Source organism: Lactuca virosa, chromosome 2 (genome assembly GCF_052849685.1).
Source record: "Lactuca virosa cultivar CGN04683 chromosome 2, Lactuca_virosa_CGN04683_v6, whole genome shotgun sequence".
In the NCBI taxonomy this organism is placed as follows: domain Eukaryota; kingdom Viridiplantae; phylum Streptophyta; class Magnoliopsida; order Asterales; family Asteraceae; genus Lactuca; species Lactuca virosa.
Window position 1 is genome coordinate 129,096,319 of NC_136427.1, and position 22,377 is coordinate 129,118,695.

Below are 22,377 nucleotides of genomic sequence, written 5' to 3' on the forward strand. Positions count from 1 at the left end.
ATAAGTCAACTTTTTTTTTACCTTTTAATTTTGTTTTGGTATAAAATTTAACCCAAATAGTAAATATTTTTAAAACCATACCATTTAGGTAAATATCATTTTAAAATACACTACTTTGTTAAAAAAATCTCTAGATTTGACATGGAAAAAAACACATCATCGTTTTATAGAATTTATTGTTTAAGATATTAAATATAAAAATTTAAATTTACTAGAGACTAAAAGTATCAGAAATGAAAACCAATAATATCAAAATAAAAAAAAATAATAAAAAAAAACATCGTTTGATGAGTTAAAGCTTAGAATGTTGTTAATATAGTTTCAGGTTTTGATTTGCATTTCAAGTTATGGTTTTCAATTGATCTAGTTCTCCAATTTTTCTTTCCGGTATCAATTTTCTTTTCCTGCAAGGATTGTGATGCATTGGGTTGTGGCAGTGGATTGTGGTGATGGTTCGTCGGAGTTGAAGGACCTAAAAAAGAAGTGATGTGTAACACATGTTGGATAAGGTGTCTAAGTCCATAACTATATTTGGTATGTATTTGACCCGACCCGGCATGGTCCATTTGGGTTGCACTTCACCGGAACAATTTGTATGGATAGTCTTTTGAGAATAGTATATTTATGATTTATTAATATATTATAAGCTATAATATATTAATATGAAATCATATTATTTAATTAGTATTGATCAAGAATTAATTTGGAATTAATTTAGTGATAAAAAAGAAACTAATTATATATATATATATATATATATATATATATATATATATATATATATATATATATATATATATATAGAATGGGCCAATGTTCATTTAGGATGGGCTAAGCTTGCATGGAAGTCCATGGATAGTCCATGGAGCTTTTAACCCATGGATCCTATGGAAATGAAATGTCATGGGTATTAGGGTTTACATGGATGTAACCCTAATCCACCATACTATATAAAGAGGTATTTGGCACTTGAAATGGCACTAGTGTGTGAGATAACAAGAGTGGGCCGATTTCTAGAGTGCTTCATATTCTCTCAAAGTCTTCCAAGTTGTTTTGGTGATTTGTGATTCCACTTGAGGCATTCACATTATTGGTGCTAGGCTCTTGAAGCTCCAAGCAATCAACCACAAGGAATGGTATGCCATTCTACTAGTTTTTATATTACAAGTACCCCATGATATGCTAGTTAGGATGAGAACCTTGGAAAAATCAAAATTTGCATGTATAATAGAGAAAACATAGATCCAAGGTTTCTAAGGTTGCATGTACACCATAGGAGTGTTAGAATGCTCAAAACCCATCAGTGGTATCAGAGCCTAGGCTTTTTTCATTATACTTGATGCAAATTGCTGAAAAAAGTCGAAAATTTGCTCACTGTTTAGTGAACTCGCCGAGTCCATGGGGGGACTCAACGAGTCCAAGTGAAAGTTTATCCTACTCGTCGAGTAGGTTCTTGCACTCGGCGAGTAGGAGGCCCAGAGTGCAGAATTTCGAGTTTTAATGCTGGAATTGGACTAGAATCATTACCCTAAACTGTTTTGGTGTAAAATCCATAAATGTTACGCCAAATTTAAACTTTTCAAGCATAAATAAAACCACATAGTATATGTTTACAAAAGTGTTTTCAATTCATTATTCAATCAGAGTGTCCCAAAAGCCAGATCACAAGGATGAGGAGCGGTACGGTCATGCCTTCGCCTTGCCATGAACTCCAGAAGTACCTGAAACAATAAACTGAAAACTGTAAGCCCCAAGGCTTAGTGAGCTACCCCCAAAATACCAATACCACAATGATAATACCATATCCATAATAATCAATCAATCAACATGCATACTGGGCCATTGGCCTGACTGGACCGCCCTACAGGGCCTACAGTCCAACTGAATCTATACCGAGCCTTCGGCATGACTGGACCGCCACGTGGGCGTACAGTCTCCCCGGGCCGCTCATAGGGTGTGTTGGCCTTCAGCACAGAGCAGGACCGCCTCAACCCAAGCAACAAGCAATTAATCATGTGCGCATAACTAACATATACTGGCATATACAATCATCAAACATATCTATCTCACTGATCACCAAACATAGCAATCACTCATAACTAGAGCACCGACCTAGCAGGTCACTAACATATTAATCCCTACGGATCATAAGAGCATAACATACTGTCTATCCTGATTCCGTTCTAACAGATCATATCCACATATAACATACCATAACGATAACAACTAAAGGGCCGGCCTTGGTGCCTTAGACCCCATCGATATAGTGAGGATAACTCACCTCGCAGATGTCGACTCGGCAGATAAACCCTTACTCTTGAATCACTTGACACATGCTCCACCACCTAATACCATAACACAATATACTCATAAGTCCTTAACCTTATAAGGTACTCCATAAACCAACTAGTCAACCCCTGGTCAAAGTCAAAGTCCTCAGTCAAGGTCAACAGTCCATGTTGACCTTAACTCGCCGAGTACCCTCAGCTACTCGCCGAGTTCCTACGATTTTCAATCGAAACTCTAAGGCCACCCGCCGAGTTTCCTTCTTGCAACACGACGGATACACACACATTCATAACTTGGGGAAAACTCATCCGACTCGCCGAGTTGTTCATACAACTCGTCGAGTCTATGGCAATCTTCATAGGACTCGCCGAGTTGTTCATCCAACTAGTCGAGCTCAAGGCCATCTTCATACGACTCGCCGAGTCAACCTTGTGACTCGCCGAGTCCCTTCAGTCCTTAAGCCATACATACTCATTTAAGCCATGCAGTGGCTCCAAATTACAGATCCAAGCTTCTAGGGCATGCTTTTCACGTAAAGTTGCAAACTTTACGTGCATGCATGACTATTAAGGCTCTTAATGCGAAAACTAAGCTCTTAATGGGGCTTCATGCACAAGGAGGGCCTCATTCTCGACCAAAACAAAAACTTTATGATTCTAGAACTTGGGAAGGGTCCAGATCTGAAGTTACAACTTCAGATCTAGTCCATAGCCCATCTTATCAACTCAAGGTCCATAAAAAGCCCCCAAAACTCAACCATAAAAAGGTCTAAAAGGGAAAGAAGTAGAAGGCAATTGGATACCTCAAGAAGATGCTAACTTAGGTATGATCTGATTCCCACACTTCCTTGCTCCAATTTCCTTGCCTTCCAAGCCTTTCCTCTTCCAAGAAACTTCTTTCCAAGCTTAACACACACACAAATAGGCACAACACGAATTAGGGTTTTCTTAGGAACTCTCCAGAACTGTAAAGAGACCAAAGGAGGCTGAGGCTCCTTTAAATAGGGTACAAGACCCCGGGATTTAGGGTTTCATTTGCCAACTCCTACTCGTCGAGTCCCTTCATGGACTCGGCGAGTAGGTCACTAAACACGCGATCCCACCCCGCTGCTACTCGACGAGTAGGGCAACCAACTCGTCGAGTAGGACATAAAACCAAATAACCTTTTATTTAAATCCATACCTAAGAATCGGGGCGTTACAATTCTCCCCCACTTGAACTAGACTTCGCCCTCGAAGTCCCTTGGGATAAACAATGTCGGGTAATGCTCACGCATCTCCGCCTCCGGCTCCCATGTCCACTCGGATCCCCTCCGATGTTCCCACTGCACCTTCACCAAAGGTATTTCCTTGTTCCGAAGGATCTTCTTCTTCCTTTTCAAAATGGCCACCGGCCTCTCCACATAATTCAGGCGCTCATCGACCTGAATGTCGTCCAGTGATACCACTGCCTCCTAGTCCATGATACACTTCCGCAATTGCGAAACATGGAACGTGCTATGAATCCGGCTAAGCTCTTCCGGAAGCTCCAGCCTATACGCCACCTTGCCAACCCTGGCAACGATCCTGAACGGTCCAATAAAACGGGGACCCAGTTTTCCCCTCTTCCTAAAACGGATCACACCCTTCCAGGGTGAGACTTTCAAGAGTACGATGTCACCCACCTGAAATTCCAACTCAGATCGGCGTCTGTCGGCATAGCTCTTCTGCCGACTCTGAGCGGTCTGCAAACGCTGTCTAACCTACTGTATCTTTTCGGTAGTCTGCAGAACTACCTCTGTCCGCCCCATAACCCTGTGCCCAATCTTACCCCAGCAGACAGGGGTTCTACACTTCCGACCATACAATAACTCGAAAGGCGGGGCGCCAATACTGGAATGATAGCTGTTGTTGTAGGCGAACTTTGCAAGCGGTAGGTGGGAATCCCAACTCCCACCAAAGTCAATAACGCACGCCCTCAACATATACTCGAGGGTTTGGATGGTCTGCTCACTCTGCCCATCTGTCTGCGGATGGAAAGTTGTACTAAAATGCAGTCGCGTACCCAGTTCCTCATGGAACTTCTGCCAAAAACGGGAAGTAAACCTGACATCCCTATCGGAAACGATGGAAACTGGAACCCCATGGCGAGAGACAATCTCGCTGACATACATGTCGGCCAATTTCTCAGCCGACGAACTCTCCCGCATGGCCAAGAAATGGGCGCTCTTGGTCAACCGATCCACGATAACCCATATAGCATCAAACCCATTCGCCGTCCTCGGCAACTTTGTAATGAAATCCATCGTGATCTGCTCCCATTTCCACATGGGAATCTCCAGAGGCTGCAGCTTGCCATGCGGCCTCTGATGCTCGGCCTAGACCATCCTACAGGTCAAGCACCTCTCAACATACCCAACGATTTCTCGCTTCATGCACGGCCACCAGTAGCTCAAACTCAGATCCCGATACATCTTGGTGGCCCCCGGGTGTACAGAAAAGTGAGACTTATGAGCCTCCTCCATCACTGTCTGCCGGATTCCTCCGGTCATCGGAACCCAAACCCGACCGTGTCGGGTCAATAACCCGCGACTATCCTGAACAAACCGGGCGTTCTCGCCCTTAATCCACTCCATCTTCCAGTTCTCTGGTCTCATGCCCTCGACCTGAGCATCCCTAATCAAGCTCACAAGCGGGGAATCCATCGCTACCCTCATACACCTTGTCGGGGTAGAAGACCCAGCTGACTTGGGGCTCAAAGCGTCTGCAACTACATTCGGTTTACCAGGATGGTAAAGGATCTCACAATCATAGTCCTTGACTACATCCAGCCACCTGCGCTGCCTCATATTCAGGTTCGGCTGATCCATAATGTGCCTCAAACTCTTGTGATCCGTGTATATAGTACATCAGACCCCGTACAGATAATGCCTCCAAATCTTGAGAGCGAAAACCACCGCTCCCAACTCAAGATCGTGCGTGGGGTATCTCGTCTCATGCGGCTTCAGCTGTCGCGATGCATAGGCTATCACCCGTCGCCTCTGCATGAGGACCGCCCCTAGACCTGTGATGGATGCATCACAAAATACCACAAAATCCTCGACTCCCTCGGGGAGCGTCAACACTGGCGCCTCGCACAAACATTTTCGGAGGGTCTCAAACGCCCTCTGCTGCTCAGGGCCCCACCGAAAATCCACCCCCTTCCTCATTAGACGAGTGAGGGGTACTGCAATCTTGGAAAAATCTCGAATAAATCTCTGGTAGTACCCTGCTAATCCCAAGAAACTCCTGATGTCGGAGGGAGATTTCGGAATCTCCCACTGCATAACGGCCTCGACTTTGGCCAGGTCGACCAAAATCCCCTCCTGGTTAACGAGATGCCCGAGGAACTGGACCTCTTGTAACCAAAACTCACACTTCAAGAACTTGGCATACAGCCGTTCTCGTCGCAGAACCTCCAGCAGCTCCCTGAGGTGCTCCTCGTGCTGCTCTCGTGTCTTGGAATACACCAATATATCATCTATGAACACAATGACCGAGCGATCGAGCATCGGTCTGCAGACTCGGTTCATCAAATCCATGAACACTGCCGGCGCGTTGGTGAGACCAAACGGCATCACCACGAACTCGTAATGACCATAACGAGTCCGAAACGCGGTCTTCTCCACGTCTTCCTCCCTCACCCTGCCCTGGTGATATCCGGACCTTAAATCGATCTTGGAGAACCAAGATGCACCCTGCAGTTGATCGAAAAGATCATCTATCCTCGGGAGTGGATAACGGTTCTTCACCGTTAACTTATTCAACTCCCTATAGTCAATGCACATCCGGTGCGAACCGTCCTTCTTCCTGACGAAAAGGATCGGTGCTCCCCATGGGGAACTACTCGGACGAATAAACTGCTTACCCAGCAGCTCCTGGCGGTGCCAGTCGGTACGGCACCTTAGCGATAGGGGCCGCACCGCTGCACTAGATCAATCCTAAACTCAACCTGCCTCTCCGGAGGCACTCCGGGTAACTCCTCCGGAAACACGTCAGCAAACTCTCTAACTACTGGGACCTTCGAAAACGAGGGCTGATCCCTAACCCGCGTATCTACCACATACGCCAAATAACCGGCACACCCGTGCTGAACATACCGTCGAGCCCTGGCCGCCGAACAAAACCCTGATCCCATCCTGGTGCCCTCGCCATATACCACCAGTTCTCCCCCACTTGGGGTTCGAACTATCACTCGCTGTCCCTCACAGTCGATCATGGCGCCAAATCGACTTAGCCAATCCATCCCTACGATCACGCACACTTCCCCCATGGGAATAGGAATCAAATCTATCGGGAAGGGCACCCCGAAAATCTCCAACTCGCATCCCCGGTAGACCGAAGAAGCAGAAACCCCGTGCTCGTTGGCGATCGAAACTCGCAACGGACACTCAAGCTCATCTACTGGCACACTAAACCCTCTACTGAAAGTCTGAGATACGAACGACCGACTCGCCCCCGAGTCAAATAAAACCAAAGCAGGCAAAGAATTCACTAAAAACGTACCTATTCACAGGTACAACCAATAAGCATAACACAAATACAATAACTGAGACAGAGAAAAGAAACGTACCAGCAACCACATCCGGTGCTGCCTTGGCCTCCTCGACCGTGAGCTGGAAGGCGCGACCCTGAGCCTTCGGAGGCTCCACCTTGACTGGCCTCCCATCCCCAATCCTCACAGTAGTTGGCGCGGGACCCTGCGCCGACTTGGCGGCGAGCTGCGGACAGTTGGTCTTCACGTGACCAACCTGATGACAATGGTAGCAAATCCTCATATCTGCTGGAGGGGCGGACTGATGGCAGTCCCTGGCATAGTGCCCCTCCTTGCCACATTTGTGGCATCCACCTCCTGCTCAACAAACCCCCGAATGACCCCTCCCACACTTTCCACAAGTGCGGCTCTGCTGACTCCCAGTCCGAGTATCAACGGTCTTAGACCGCTTAGGCGCCGGCTGAGACTGTGCCGGTGCCTGACGCTGCTCCTTCAACTGCAGCTCTATCTCCAACTCACGCCGCCTCGTAGCTTCCTGAAGATCCAGAAGGGTATCACATCGCTGTGTAGACACAAACTGTCGAATATCAGTCTTGAGCATACTCAGATAACGAGTCATCTGAGACTGCTCTGAAGCAAACTCCGGGCAAAACATAGCCCTCTCCGTGAACATACGGGTAATCTCCATCACTGACTCCCCATCCTATCTCAATGTCAAAAACTCCTGAGCAAGCCGCTCTCGCTCAACACGTGGAACGTAGCGGGTGCGGAACATATCCCGAAACAGCTCCCAAGTAACAACAGCTCGTTGATCATCCGTGTACGACCCTGTCGTCAATCTCCACCAGTCCTTTGCCCCAAGCCTCAGCAGGTTCAGGGCACACCTGACCTTTTGGTCAGCAGGACATGAACACGTGAAGAAACATCCCTCCACGTCTGATAACCACCTCATAGCTCTGATCGCATCCTGTGTACCATCAAATGTCGGGGGCTTCGTATTATCGAAGTCCCGGTACTGGAAAGCCCTGTTGGCTCCTCCCCCAACCCCTGCCGCAGTTACAGCCGAAGTGGCTGCAGCGGCAGCTGTCTCTGCTAGAGCTGCATATCGCTCATCAAAGTACTCGACCATCGCGGTCTTAATCGACCCAAACATCTCTGGCAGCTGTGCTCGGAACGATACAACAATCTCGTCGTGCATAATCTCCCGGATCCTGACATCCAACTCCTCGGTCCCTATCTGTACCACGGGCTCAGGTGCTACCGGCACCTCCGACCCTCCGTCTCCCGACCCTGACCCCGATCCGGACCCTGATCCTGATCCGGGCCCAGCAGCAAAACGTCTCGTCACCACCATACTGAAAGATATACTCAAACATCAGATAAATAACATAGTATCGGGAGATCAAAACCCACAAACCCTAGAGGTTGTGACTTCCTTGCTACGCGTATGGGTCCTGTGCTTTTAGTAGTACGGGCCCATACTACCTTCCACACCTACCCATATTTGTCTCAAGTATCACCACAACACCCTAACACTAGCATCAACATAAAATGCGCTCAACCCTCACCCCTAGAGGAATATCAACTATCTCGCAACGGGTCTTACCGCTTCTCACAACTCACACATCCATGAAACTTTCATCATCCCCTGCAGCGCTAGTGTATGCTAACTGCACAAAACGCTGGACCCAATAGACTTTCGAATGTCCAATCCTACCCGAAGGCCGAATCAACATTCTCAGGATACGAGGTCTTTATTATGCACAACCGTGATGCATACACTAACATCTACAGTTATGATGTTAATTCCATATACAAGAAACCCTAGGCTAATGGGCATTATATAATCAGGCAAGTCTATCATGCGATTCCTGAAGATCCCTAGCCTAGCACTAGCATGCTGTTCTAACATATCAAATATCAAATAACTGTATGGTATTTTGGGGTTTACTTACAGGCTCCGGCTGATCGTACCCTCTGCATCCTCCATCCTTTATTTTGAAAACCATTTTAAAAATTTCACTTTACGAAAATCTCTTTGATTTGAGACTGGATTCACACGAGTGTTCCTCCAATTCGCTCAAACCAAGGCTCTGATACCAACTTGTAACATCCATAAATGTTACGCCAAATTTAAACTTTTCAAGCATAAATAAAACCAAATAGTATATGTTTACAAAAGTGTTTTCAATTCATTATTCAATCAGAGTGTCCCAAAAGCCAGATCACAAGGATGAGGAGTGGTACGGTCACGCCTTCGCCTTGTCATGAAATCCTGAAGTACCTGAAACAATAAACTGAAAACTGTAAGCCCGAGGGCTTAGTGAGCTACCCCCAAAATACCAATACCACACTGATAATACCATATCCGTAATAATCAATCAATCAACATGCATACTGGGCCATTTTCCTAATTGGACCGCCCTACAGGGCCTACAGTCCAACTGAATCTATACCGAGCCTTCGGCATGACTGGACCGCCACGTGGGCGTACAGTCTCCCCGGGCCGCTCATAGGGTGTGTTGGCCTTCAGCACAGAGCAGGACCGCCTCAACCCAAGCAACAAGCAATTAATCATGTGCGCATAACTAACATATACTGGCATATACAATCATCAAACATATCTATCTCACTGATCACCAAACATATCAATCACTCATAACTAGAGCACGGACCTAGCAGGTCACTAACATATTAATCCCTACGGATCATAAGAGCATAACATACTGTCTATCCTGATTCCGATCTAACAGATCATATCCACATGTAACATACCATAACGATAACAACTAAAGGGCCGACCTTGGTGCCTTAGACCCTATCGATATAGTGAGGATAACTCACCTCGCAGATGTCGACTCGGCAGACAAACCCCCACTCTCAAATCACTTGACATAGGCTCCACCACCTAATACCATATCACAATATACTCATAAGTCCTTAACCTTATAAGGTACTCCATAAACCGACTAGTCAACCCCTGGTCAAAGTCAAAGTCCTCAGTCAAGGTCAACAGTCCATGTTGACCTTAACTCGCCGAGTACCCTCAGCTACTCGCCGAGTTCCTTGAAGTTCTTTCCCACTCGCCGAGTCACCGGGGTGACTCGTCGAGTTCCTACGATTTCCAATCGAAACTCTAAGGCCACCCGCCGAGTTTCCTTCTTGCAACACGATGGATACACACACATTCATAACTTGGGGAAAACTCATCCGACTCACCGAGTTGTTCATACAACTCGTCGAGTCTATGGCAATCTTCATAGGACTCGCCGAGTTGCTCATCCAACTCGTCGAGCTCAAGGCCATCTTCATACGACTCGCCGAGTCAACCTTGTGACTCGCCGAGTCCCTTCAGTCCTTAAGCCATACAGACTCATTTAAGCCATGCAGTGGCTCCAAATTACAGATCCAAGCTTCTAGGGCATGCTTTTCACGTAAAGTTGCAAACTTTACGTGCATGCATGACTATTAAGGCTCTTAATGCCAAAACTAAGCTCTTAATGGGGCTTCATGCACAAGAAGGGCCTCATTCTCGACAAAAAACAGAAACTTTATGATTCTAGAACTTGGGAAGGGTCCAGATCTGAAGTTACAACTTCAGATCTAGTCCATAGCCCATCTTATCAACTCAAGGTCCATAAAAAGCCCCCAAAACTCAACCATAAAGAGGTCTAAAAGGGAAAGAAGTAGAAGGCAATTGGATACCTCAAGAAGATGCTAACTGAGGTATGATCTGATTCCCACACTTCCTTGCTCCAATTTCCTTGCCGTCCAAGCCTTTTCTCTTCCAAGAAACTTCTTTCCAAGCTTAACACACACACAAATAGGCACCACACGAATTAGGGTTTTCTTAGGAACTCTCCAGAACTGTAAAGAGACCAAAGGAGGCTGAGGCTCCTTTAAATAGGGTGCAAGACCCTGGGATTTAGGGTTTCATTTGCCAGCTCCTACTCGTCGAGTCCCTTCATGGACTCGGCGAGTAGGTCACTAAACACGCGATCCCACCCCGCTGCTACTCGACGAGTAGGGCAACCAACTCGTCGAGTAGGACATAAAACCAAATAACCTTTTATTTAAATCCATACCTGAGAATCGGGGCGTTACATTTGGACTTATAAAATCTATTTTTGATGTGGTAATGATTATGCTAATCCATTTTCAAAAGTTACTACCAAAGTTTCAAGTTTTATATATGTTTATATGATTCTTGAAAATTGTTGATATGAATGTTCATGCTTATGAGTTTTGGTAGATCATAGGAATTATTTGCAAATTGTTTGTTAGTGTAATTCTTGATCTAAATGCCAATTAATGGACTCCATAACTTGTCCTCAAGTTATGGAATTCCAAAAGTCTTTTCTTTAAAACCATTAAACCTCATAAGTTATAGAAATGAAAGGTTTTGAATAGTTTCAAAACTTGCCCTCAAGTTTTGGAATTTGTAAAGTCTCACACGCACTTTAATTCCAATCCCTAGAATTTTAAAAGTTTAAAATTCAACCCTTAGTAGGCCTCATTCACGAATCCGGTCTATAAGGGGGATATAAGGTTGTTGCCTATAAAATGGCAGCTTAATGAGTGTCCACTCTCACCCACCGCTTCCTTGACTGGTGGAGGGTCATTAGCCGAACGGGTAGGACATAGACTATAATTCTCATTAAAAGTATAATGATTATAAAGTAACTAAATGTTTTATAAATTCCCAATCTTAATTACTTTAGGAAAATGTGAATTTGGTGCTAACCCATGAAATTACACGTTGTACCTTACCAAGTCGTTAGTGGAGCGTGTGTGGTTAACCGGCACACTAACATGGACTAGTAAGTCTGGCAAAGGGTAACTTAATGTTTATCATAGATTGGTGGAGCGCGTGTGGTTAACCGGCACATCGATTAGGTGATAAAATTAAGGGTACCAAGTTAATTTGCATGGTTATTCACACCTTGTTTGTGATCCTCGGCATCCCAGTCACAAACTTGAGAGGGCATAATCGAGATTTAAACATGTCATTGAAAAGTTCAATGAATCTCAAAAGGATCTAGGAGTTTCAATCCAATTAAAACCTAATAATTTATTTCGTTTTTCATGGTGGAAATTGGTGAATCGTCATTCGCATACCTTCAAATATTTTATAGCTTGGATTACGGCATCCCTCTTCCAAGTTATAAAGTATTGTGTTGGTTCCTAGCCTTAATATTACATTTGGGTGTCTTATTAAGGATTCTTTATCTAATCTAAACTTGTCTTTCTTCTTTTTAGATGTCTTCCAACAATGCTTCTGGCTCAAACCCTACCGACTCCTTCTCTCTCATGAATCTTTATGGGAGAGTCATCTTTGATGGTTCAAACTTTAATGATTGGATCAGGAACATCAGGATGGTCACACGTTACAAGGACAAGGAATATGTCCTCGACAAGGAGCTGAAGGAAATTGATGAGTCTTCTGCTACTCCACAGGAGATCGCTGACTTTAGGACTCATGAGAGAGATGCCACCAAGGTGGCATGTATCATGTTGGCCACAATGACAGCTGAACTCTAAAAGTCCTATGAGGACTTTTACCCTTTTGAGATGCAAATGGACCTGATGGATAGATACAATTAGAGTGCTCGTCAAGAGAGGTATGAAATCATCTCATCCATGATAACAAGCCGAATGAAGGATGGTGAACCCATCACGGGCCACATGCAGAAAATGAAAAGGTTTGTGGACCGTTTGCTGAAGTTGAATGTGAACTTCCCCGAGGAGCTGGCAATTGACATCATACTGCACTCCTTACCTCCATGTTATGATCAGTTCCGAATGACCTATCACACGAACAAGGAGGAGGTCACACTCAGCAAGCTTCAAGGACTTTTGAAGACCGCCGAAAGAGGTCTCAAAGGTAAGTCGGTTGTTACCACTCCTACTCCTACCACCGCCCCTGTACTGGAAATCAGGCAATGTAAAGGGGAAAAGAGGAAGACCACTTCGAAGGGTACCAAGGTAAAGTCTCTTGATGGCTCCTCTTCGAGTGGAACCAAAGGTGGTTCTGCCACTCTCTATTCCAACCCAAAAGAAGTTGAATGCTTATATTGTGATGATAAGGGGCACTGGAAACGAAACTGCCGCAACTACCTGCAAGATGTTAAGGATGGGAAGGTTAAACCTACCCATGTAGGTATTTACATTATATTGTCTAATAACTCACCACATACTAATTATTGGGTCCTTGATACAGGTTGTGGTATTCACATTTGTTCTGATTTGCAGTGCCTAAAAAGAAGTGAGGATGTGGAGCATGAGAAGATAAACTTAATCATGGGTAATAGGAAAGCTTCACCTGTCACCAAGATTGGAGTTTATTCTTTATTGTTGAGTAGTGGGTTAATGTCAGATTTGAATAAATATTGTTATTCGTCTGAAATGGCGAGAAATATTATTTCTTTTCACGGTTTGTACAAACAAGGATTTACTTTTTCATTTGATTATGAATGTGGTGGTATTAATGCTTTTTATAATGTTGTTCTTTATTTTAAAGCATTACCTTGTGATGGTGTATATGAAACTATGTCGGTTGTAGACAACTTAGGAAATAATGTATTGCATATAGATTCTTCCACTAGTTCAGATAAGGCATCCTTGTGGCATTATCGTCTTAGATATGTTAACAAGAAGCGCATAGGCCAACTCCAAAAGGCTGGAGTCTTGGAGTCATTTGACTTAAGGTCAGATGATAGTTGCGAATCTTGTTTACTTGGAAAAATGACTAAGTCACCCTTCACTGGTACTTGTGCTAGGGGTGAAGGTTTGTTGGACCTCATACACACAGATATGTGTGGACCCTTCAGAACCACCACAAGGGATGCTAGTCGCCTCTATGTGACTTTTACTGATGATTACAGTAGATATGGTTATCTCTACTTAATCAAGCATAAGTCAGAAACCTTTGAGAAATTCAAAGAGTTTAAACAAGAAGTGGAGAATCAGCTGGGCAAGAACATTAAGATGCTACGATCTGATCGAGGTGGAGATTATCTTAGTACATAGTTCTTTGACTATCTTAAGGAATGTGGAATTGTATCACAATTGACACCTCCCATAACACCACAGCTTAATGGTGTGGCTGAGAGGCGCAATCGAACCTTGTTGGACATGGTTCGTTCCATGATGAGTTGAGCTTCGTTACCAATCTCATTTTGGGCGTATGCCTTAGAGACAGCCACCCATATCCTTAATCTAGTCCCTACCAAGAAGGTTGCCAAAACACCTCACGAGATGTGGACTGGAAAAGTTCCCAATTTAGACCACATCAAGGTTTCATTACAAGCTCGAACCTCGAAGTGAGCGATGTATTTTCATCGGCTACCCACATAAATCCTTTGGTTACCTCTTCTACAGACCCAGTGAACATGTGGTCTTTGTGGCAAGGAGAGGAGTCTTTCGCGAGAGAGAATTCATAAGCCAAGGAAACGGTGGGAGGCAAATTGACCTTGAAGAGCTTCAGGAGTCAAGTGGTGACGGAACCTCAAACCCTAGAAATCAACCTGAGGAGGAAACTCCTATTGAACCAACTGACGAGTCTGTACCTCTGAGGCATTCCACTAGTGTTAGAAATACGCCTGAGCATTATTATGGTTTCCATATTACTGCGGAAGGTGATACATTTATCAGTGATAGTACACTGGTAAATCTGGATGAACCTAACAGCTTTAAGGAAGCCACGGCAGGCCCTGAGTCTGCTAAATGGAAAGAGGCTATGGACAACGAGATTCAGTCCATGTATGACAATCAAGTTTGGAACTTGGTTGACAATGTACCGGGTCGTAAGACATTCAGGTGCAAATGGTTCTTCAAGAAGAAGACCGACATGGATGGGAAAGTGCACAATTATAAGGCGCGACTGGTTGCGAAGGGCTTCACCCAAACTCAGGGAGTTGACTATGATGAAACCTTCTCACTAGTAGCGAAGATTAAGTCTATTAGGGTTATGCTTGCCATTGCTGTATTTCATGATTATGAAATATGGCAAATGGATGTCAAAACCGCTTTCCTTAATGGAAAGTTGGTTGAGGATGTTTACATGAGTCAGCCAGAGGGTTTTGTCAATGCCAAGTACCCTGATAAAGTGTGTAAGCTTGAGAAATCCATTTATGGATTGAAACAAGCATCTCGCAGCTGGAATCGTTGTTTTGATGAGAAAGTCAAAGAGTTTGTTTTTTCGAGAAGCGAGGATGAGTCATGTGTATATGTCAGAGCTAGTGGGAGTATAGTTAGCTTTTTGGTACTGTATGTGGATGGCATACTACTCATAGGAAATGACATCCCAACTTTGCAGGAGATTAAGTCCTGTCTTGGGAAGTGTTTTGCTATGAAGGACCTTGGAGAAGCTGCCTATATCCTAGGGATAAGGATATTGAGAGATAGGAGTAAAAGACTAATTGGACTTAGTCAAAATACCTACTTAGACAAGGAAGGTATTCACACCCCTTATAAGGAAATGTTTCATTCTCCTTCCAAGCCGATGTGGGATCAGGTGAAACCCACCTTCACCCCCCCCATTATAGGGTTTGACGTCCTTGTCGAACACATCGAGCCGTGCCCTAGCTCTGATACCATTTGTTACACCCCCTCTGGCCCGTATCACAATATTGTCCGCTTTGGGCTCCCGGCACGAAAACTTCCCAGGAGGCCACCCATCCCTGAATTGCTCTCGCCCGAGCACGCTTAACTGCAGAGTTCTTATGGGATCTGCTGCCCTCACGGCTTTAAAACGTATTGTGATAGGGAAGGTATCCACACCCCTTATCAGGAAATGTTTTGTTCTCTTTCCAAGCCGATGTGGGATCATGTGTAACCCACCTTTAGGGCAAAGCGTACGTTAGGCGTACAAGGTGTACGTGCCCAGGATTTATCAGGCATTGTACTATTTTTATTCAAGTTTAATTAGTAAGTGTTGGAATTTTTAGGGCAAAGCGTACGCTGGGCGTACAAGGTGTACGCACGGCATACGCATATGAGGCGCGGATCGGGGGATTCCCATGCGTACGTTGGGCGTAGGGTGGCCATATGCAAATCCTAAATTTTAGGGTTTTCACCCTATTTAAACAACTTATAATCTTCAAGGTCATTATCCTCTCAGCCTCCCTTGCCCTCCCAGTGCCCAAATTGAACCCTAACCCTCTTGTTTGCATTTTGAGCTTACTTTGAGCATTTTGGTGTTGTTTTGGTGATTTTTAATAGAAAGAAGTTTGAAGAAGGAGAAAGGAATTGAAGGGAGCTTGTAGATCCAGGGGATTAGCACCATTTCTGACTCATTTGAGGTATCAAGCTTCAAACTTGGCTAATGCTTGTTTACATTTGGTTTTGGGGTGTTTTATGTCAATTTTGGACTCCACTGTTGAGGTTTCTTGAGTCTTGGTTGTTCCAGACCATAAGAGTTGTCCTTTTGAGCTCTTGGAGGCATTTAGAGTTATAAAAATCGGACCTTGATGGTTAAGCCACAACCATGCAAGTGTTTGATGGTCAAAAAGTTTGCTTAAGGACTTAAATCATGTTTTAACCCCCATCTATGCATGCAAAGATATAAAGTTTGTAACTCTATGGATTAGGAAGTCTTAAAGGACCTGGATCTATGTTTTGGACATTAAGACTTAATAGATTAAGTCACAAAAGGAGTCCTTAGGAAGCTGGCCAGTACGTTGGGCATACACCCTGGTACGCTGCACGTACTGGGTCAACTTCCCGCTTCTGGTCAAGGTCAGCGTACGTTGGGCGTATGTGCCATGTACGCCGTGTGTACGTATGCAGAGTGTCGAATGTGGGCTTTTGGGCCTTAGAAGTTTGGGCCTGGATTGTTGGGCCTCATGGGCCACTGTGGAATAAGGCCTCTGGGCCTAGAACTGAGATTTATGGTATTGGGCCTTTTTGGAAATAATGAGCCATTAGAAATTATTTATTTTGGGCTAAGTGTATGTATGTTGGGATTAAGTTAAGGCCCATTTGAGGAGTTGGGCCCAATTTGGAAAATTGGGCCATTGGTGGGCCACTAGTGGGCTTGGGAAGACTACTTAGATTTGGGCCTTTCATGTTATGGTGTTGGGCCTTAGGCATTGACCAAATTAGATCAGGGGTAAAATGGTCATTTTACCCTAAGAAGGATTACTAGTTTTTGACTAAGTGTTATTGTGGTAATGTTAGCTCAGGGAGTCTTCGGAGTAGCTGTTAGAGATTTCTTGTCGTGAGATTCTGCATTCAGCCTTGTGAGGTGAGTTACCTTCCTGGTAGTAGTGGGCCTAAGGCACCAAGGTCGGCCCACTAGTAGGAGTTTGTAGTTAGATGATTGTCTTTGTGATAATCGTATGGTATTCCACTATCTGTTATGACTTATGTGCTAGTATGCTATGATATTATGTGATAGTGGTAAGGGTGGAATAGACCCCGTATCCGGTTGATAAACCGGAGGGTAGGTCGGGCACCCAGATATGTCTGACAGTCTGTTTATGTATGATAATGTATGCTATTATGTGGTAGTGGTAGGGGTGAAATAGTCCCCATAACCGGTTGAAATAAATTGGAGGGTAGGTCGGGCACCGAGGTATGCCTGACAGGGGTAGGTCGGACACCCCGATATGTCTGACATGGGTAGGTTGAGCACCCAGGTATGCTCAGCAGGGTAGGTCGGGCACCCAAATATGCTTGACAATATGTTTGTTGTATGGTGTGTGGTATGATGGGGGAACTCACTAAGCTTCGTGCTTATGGTTTTCAGTTTTTGTTTCAGGTACTTCTAGCTCGAAGGGGAAAGGGTCGGCTTGATCGTATCGCATCACACTATGGATTTTCCGCACTAGTGATTTTGGGATTATGACTCTGATGATGATTTTATATGTATCATGGATTGCACAACTAAACTATTTTATGTTTTCATGGTTTTGGGAAAAATGAAATGGTTCGTTTTATGATTGATAAACATAAAAATGAAATTCTCGGGTTGTAATTTAAAGGTGTTACATGATGGTTAAGACGTCGATGTCACTAAAGATGGAAAGAAAATAGAAGTTGAGGAGGATGAGAGATGGGATGGTGACTGGTGGGACCCAGATTAAATTTCTCAAATGTGGTTTCAGGTTTAGGGTGAGAAGATACATATATGTGGGTTATATTAATTTCTTTTAAATATATAAAAAAAAAAAATAAGAAAATTAATTAAAAAATAAATTAATAAGGGCATAATAGTCTTTTTAGGTAAGACATGGACCAAACGTGCAGTTAAAATAAACAGTAGGGACCATCCATGTTAAAAAAAATAAGTTAAGGACCAAACACGCAAATTATCCCAAACCATAGGGACCATTCATGTAATTTACTCTTACCTTTTCGGTATGTTCACATCTAGGTAACTATTTTTTTGTACACATCTAGGTAACAAACTTTTTGGAAGTGTTTTCATATGACCATTATGACCGGATGTAACTTGCTACAGCCGGTCATAATGGTCATATGTGAACACTTCCAAAAAGTTCATTGCCTAGATGTGTACAAAAAAAAGTTATCAAGATGTGAACAAACTAAAACGTTAATTAACTTAATAAGTCTATTTCCCATAAATAATGGTGAGACATGTCTCACACATATATCCTTTTAACAATATCTTAATATTGTAAATTAAAAATTAAAAAGATTTTAAAACGCTTGGAAATGAAGATGTTCGTAGTTGCCCTTCGTGATTTGATAAATTTGCAATTTGACCCTTGTAAGTAGTAGGCGGGGCGTACAATAGGGTACACTTAGCGTACTAGATGAGAAGCTAGTACGCGGGGCGTACCTCATGTGTACGCTTAGCGTACTAATGATAAATGGTCGTGGGTCCAAAGCCTCGTATGTTGGGCGTACGAGGAGTACGTGTCGTGTACGAGGGGGGAGATAAGAAACCTTAATTTTTCAAGTTGTACCCTATATAAGCCATATGTTAGCCTCTTTTGATCATTTCCTATCCATCCTCCATATCCTAAAAACCCTAATTCGTTCCATAGCCCATGTTTGGTGATCTTGAGCTCTTGTGAAGTTTTTATGGAGGGTTTTGTGTATCTAGAAGAAGAAGAAGAAGCTTGAAGACTAGTTCTTTGGAGGAGGGCTTTGAGATCCAACTTTATCATCCTCTTTTGGTGGCTTCTAAGGTATAAAGTTCAAACCTTTCCATTTCATTTCTTAGATCTTCTCATTGGAATGTTTTTGGTCATTTTGGTCCTTTTGGTTGGTGATTGGGAATTAAGGACGTTTTTGGAGCTTAGCCTTATAGATCTGGACATGTTAAGGGTTCCTTGTGCATAAAGGTGCAAACTTTATGGTGATTTTGGTCTCATGCAAGTATTAAGTCATTTATTAAGCTCATTTGAGCTCTAGAGTGCCATTAAGCCATGCATGCACAAAAAGTTGGCAACTTTATGTGATTAACCACCTTGGGGAAGTCAGATCTGAGTTTGGATCAAAGTCTTAATGGATTAAGAGCTGAATTGGAAAAGTTAGCCATGATTGGTGAGTACGTTGGGCGTACAAGTTTGTACACTGCACGCGCAAGCCTTTCATGCAGTACATTGAGCGTACAGGCTGAGTACACCCCGCGTACTCAGCAGACTTGGGTTTCATTGTTTGGGCTTCGACTTTGGGCTAGGATGGGCTTGGTTGTCTTGGTCCATGTTGGGCTATCTGGATTTTATGGTTGGGCTACTGAGGCTTTATTGGACTCTCTTGGGTGAAGGACCATGAAAGGGATTGGGCCCAATTTGGATAATTGGGCCATATTTGGGCCTTGAGTGCTTGTGTTAGATTTTGAGCTTTTGAGTCATCTAGATTGGGCCTTGGCCTTGGGCCAAGTTAGAGGAAGGGTAAAAAGATATTTTACCCTAATTTGGACTCTTAGTGTGAGTGAGAATCTAGTTATTGATGGGTTGTCTCTTTGGTATTTGATAGCGCGTGGATTTTGGCGGATCTGTAGTAAGATTTTTATCCATGGGTTTCAACTGTCTGAGGTGAGTCTCCTAATTTTACTATTGGGTCGAAGGCACCAATGTCGGCCTATTGGTTTATAAATTATAGGAAGACCAGGGGTGACCCTTGGCATTTGTATGAAAGACCAGGAGGTGGCTCCTGGCAAATCTGTATGCAAGACCAGAGTTTGGACTCTAGCAGTTAAGTAGATAAGTAGTTGTAGATTGTATGCTAGTTTTCTTTGTGATGCTTTCATGGAAGACCAGGAGGTGGCTCCTGGCACTTGTCTATAAGACCCAAGGTTTTGGTCCCCGGTCTGGCATGGAAAGACCATGATACGATTCGTGGCATAATGACAAGACTATGGTTGGCACATAGCACCTCCTATTGCATGTTTGATAAGTATGACTCGTATGTTATGTATGATATGTGGTATTTGGGGAACTCACTAAGCTTTGTGCTTACAGTTGTTGTTTATGGTTTCAGGTACTTTTGGTTCGAAAGGGAATGGCCTGGCTTGATCACAGCGCATACACCCATATTTTCCCCAACCTTGTGATTTTGGGATTGTACTCTGATAACTGCTTTTATTATAAAATAACTTTAAGTGTTTTAGTAAATGATAAAATGGGTGTTTTGGTTTTCTTTAAAATGAAATTTTTACCTTCATATTTGGGGGTGTTATAGATTTTATCACTATTTTTTTTTGGAAGTATAGACACGTACAAACTTAATCAAAATTGAAGGAAAAGTTTTTAAAACTCCTAGACGGTTTGGAAGTCTACGTAGGTATAATACATTGATTATGGAATGTTTATCATGAAAAATGATTTAATAGGGTAATATAGTTTTCGTTTTGTATAAATTTAGTCATTTATGTTTTTTTGTCCACATTTGACCATTAAACTTTTTTTATACACATTCAGTCGTTATTACAAGTTGCTTTAGGTTTTGCTCACTTGGCATTCTTACATGGACAATCATTAAAAAATTGGTGATACATGGCTCATCCCTCACTTCCCTCGCTTATAACATGAATGAATCCCCCAATCGGTCAAAATTGTTGCAACCCTACCTAATCTCCTCCGAGAAGAAGATGTCGACGGGCTCATCGAGCTCCATCGCATACAAGAAGATTATTTGTGATTGTTGACTCCCGATTCGAATTTTCACATCCAAGACTAAGAAGATTATTTGTGATTGTTACCCTAATTTGGACTCTTAGTGTGAGTGAGAATCTAGTTATTGATGGGTTGTCACTTTGGTATTTGATAGCGCGTGGATTTTGGCGGATCTGTAGTAAGATTTTTATCCATGGGTTTCAACTGTCTGAGGTGAGTCTCCTAATTTTACTATTGGGTCGAAGGCACCAATGTCGGCCTATTGGTTTATAAATTATAGGAAGACCAGGGGTGACCCTTGGCATTTGTATGAAAGACCAGGAGGTGGCTCCTGGCAAATCTGTATGCAAGACCAGAGTTTGGACTCTAGCAGTTAAGTAGATAAGTAGTTGTAGATTGTATGCTAGTTTTCTTTGTGATGCTTTCATGGAAGACCAGGAGGTGGCTCCTGGCACTTGTCTATAAGACCCAAGGTTTTGGTCCCCGGTCTGGCATGGAAAGACCATGATACGACTCGTGGCATAATGACAAGACTATGGTTTGCACATAGCACCTCCTATTGCATGTTTGATAAGTATGACTCGTATGTTATGTATGATATGTGGTATTTGGGGAACTCACTAAGCTTTGTGCTTACAGTTGTTGTTTATGGTTTCAGGTACTTTTGGTTCGAAAGGGAATGGCCTGGCTTGATCACAGCGCATACACCCATATTTTCCGCAACCTTGTGATTTTGGGATTGTACTCTGATAACTGCTTTTATTATAAAATAACTTTAAGTGCTTTAGTAAATGATAAAATGGGTGTTTTGGTTTTCTTTAAAATGAAATTTTTACCTTCATATTTGGGGGTGTTATAGATTTTATCACTATTTTTTTTGGAAGTATAGACACGTACAAACTTAATCAAAATTGAAGGAAAAGTTTTTAAAACTCCTAGACGGTTTGGAAGTCTACGTAGGTATAATACATTGATTATGGAATGTTTATCATGAAAAATGATTTAATAGGGTAATATAGTTTTCGTTTTGTATAAATTTAGTCATTTATGTTTTTTTGTCCACATTTGACCATTAAACGTTTTTTATACACATTCAGTCGTTATTACAAGTTGCTTTAGGTTTTGCTCACTTGGCATTCTTACATGGACAATCATTAAAAAATTGGTGATACATGGCTCATCCCTCACTTCCCTCGCTTATAACATGAATGAATCCCCCAATCGGTCAAAATTGTTGCAACCCTACCTAATCTCCTCCGAGAAGAAGATGTCGACGGGCTCATCGAGCTCCATCGCATACAAGAAGATTATTTGTGATTGTTGACTCCCGATTCGAATTTTCACATCCATGACTAAAGAGACCCTAACAAAAAGTTCAAAGTTTGCCCCTGGTATGTTGACAATGAATTTTTTTACAACTTATTTTATCAAATTGACCTTCTTACCCTCTTAAAATTTGATTTATAATACCGAATAAACCATGTAA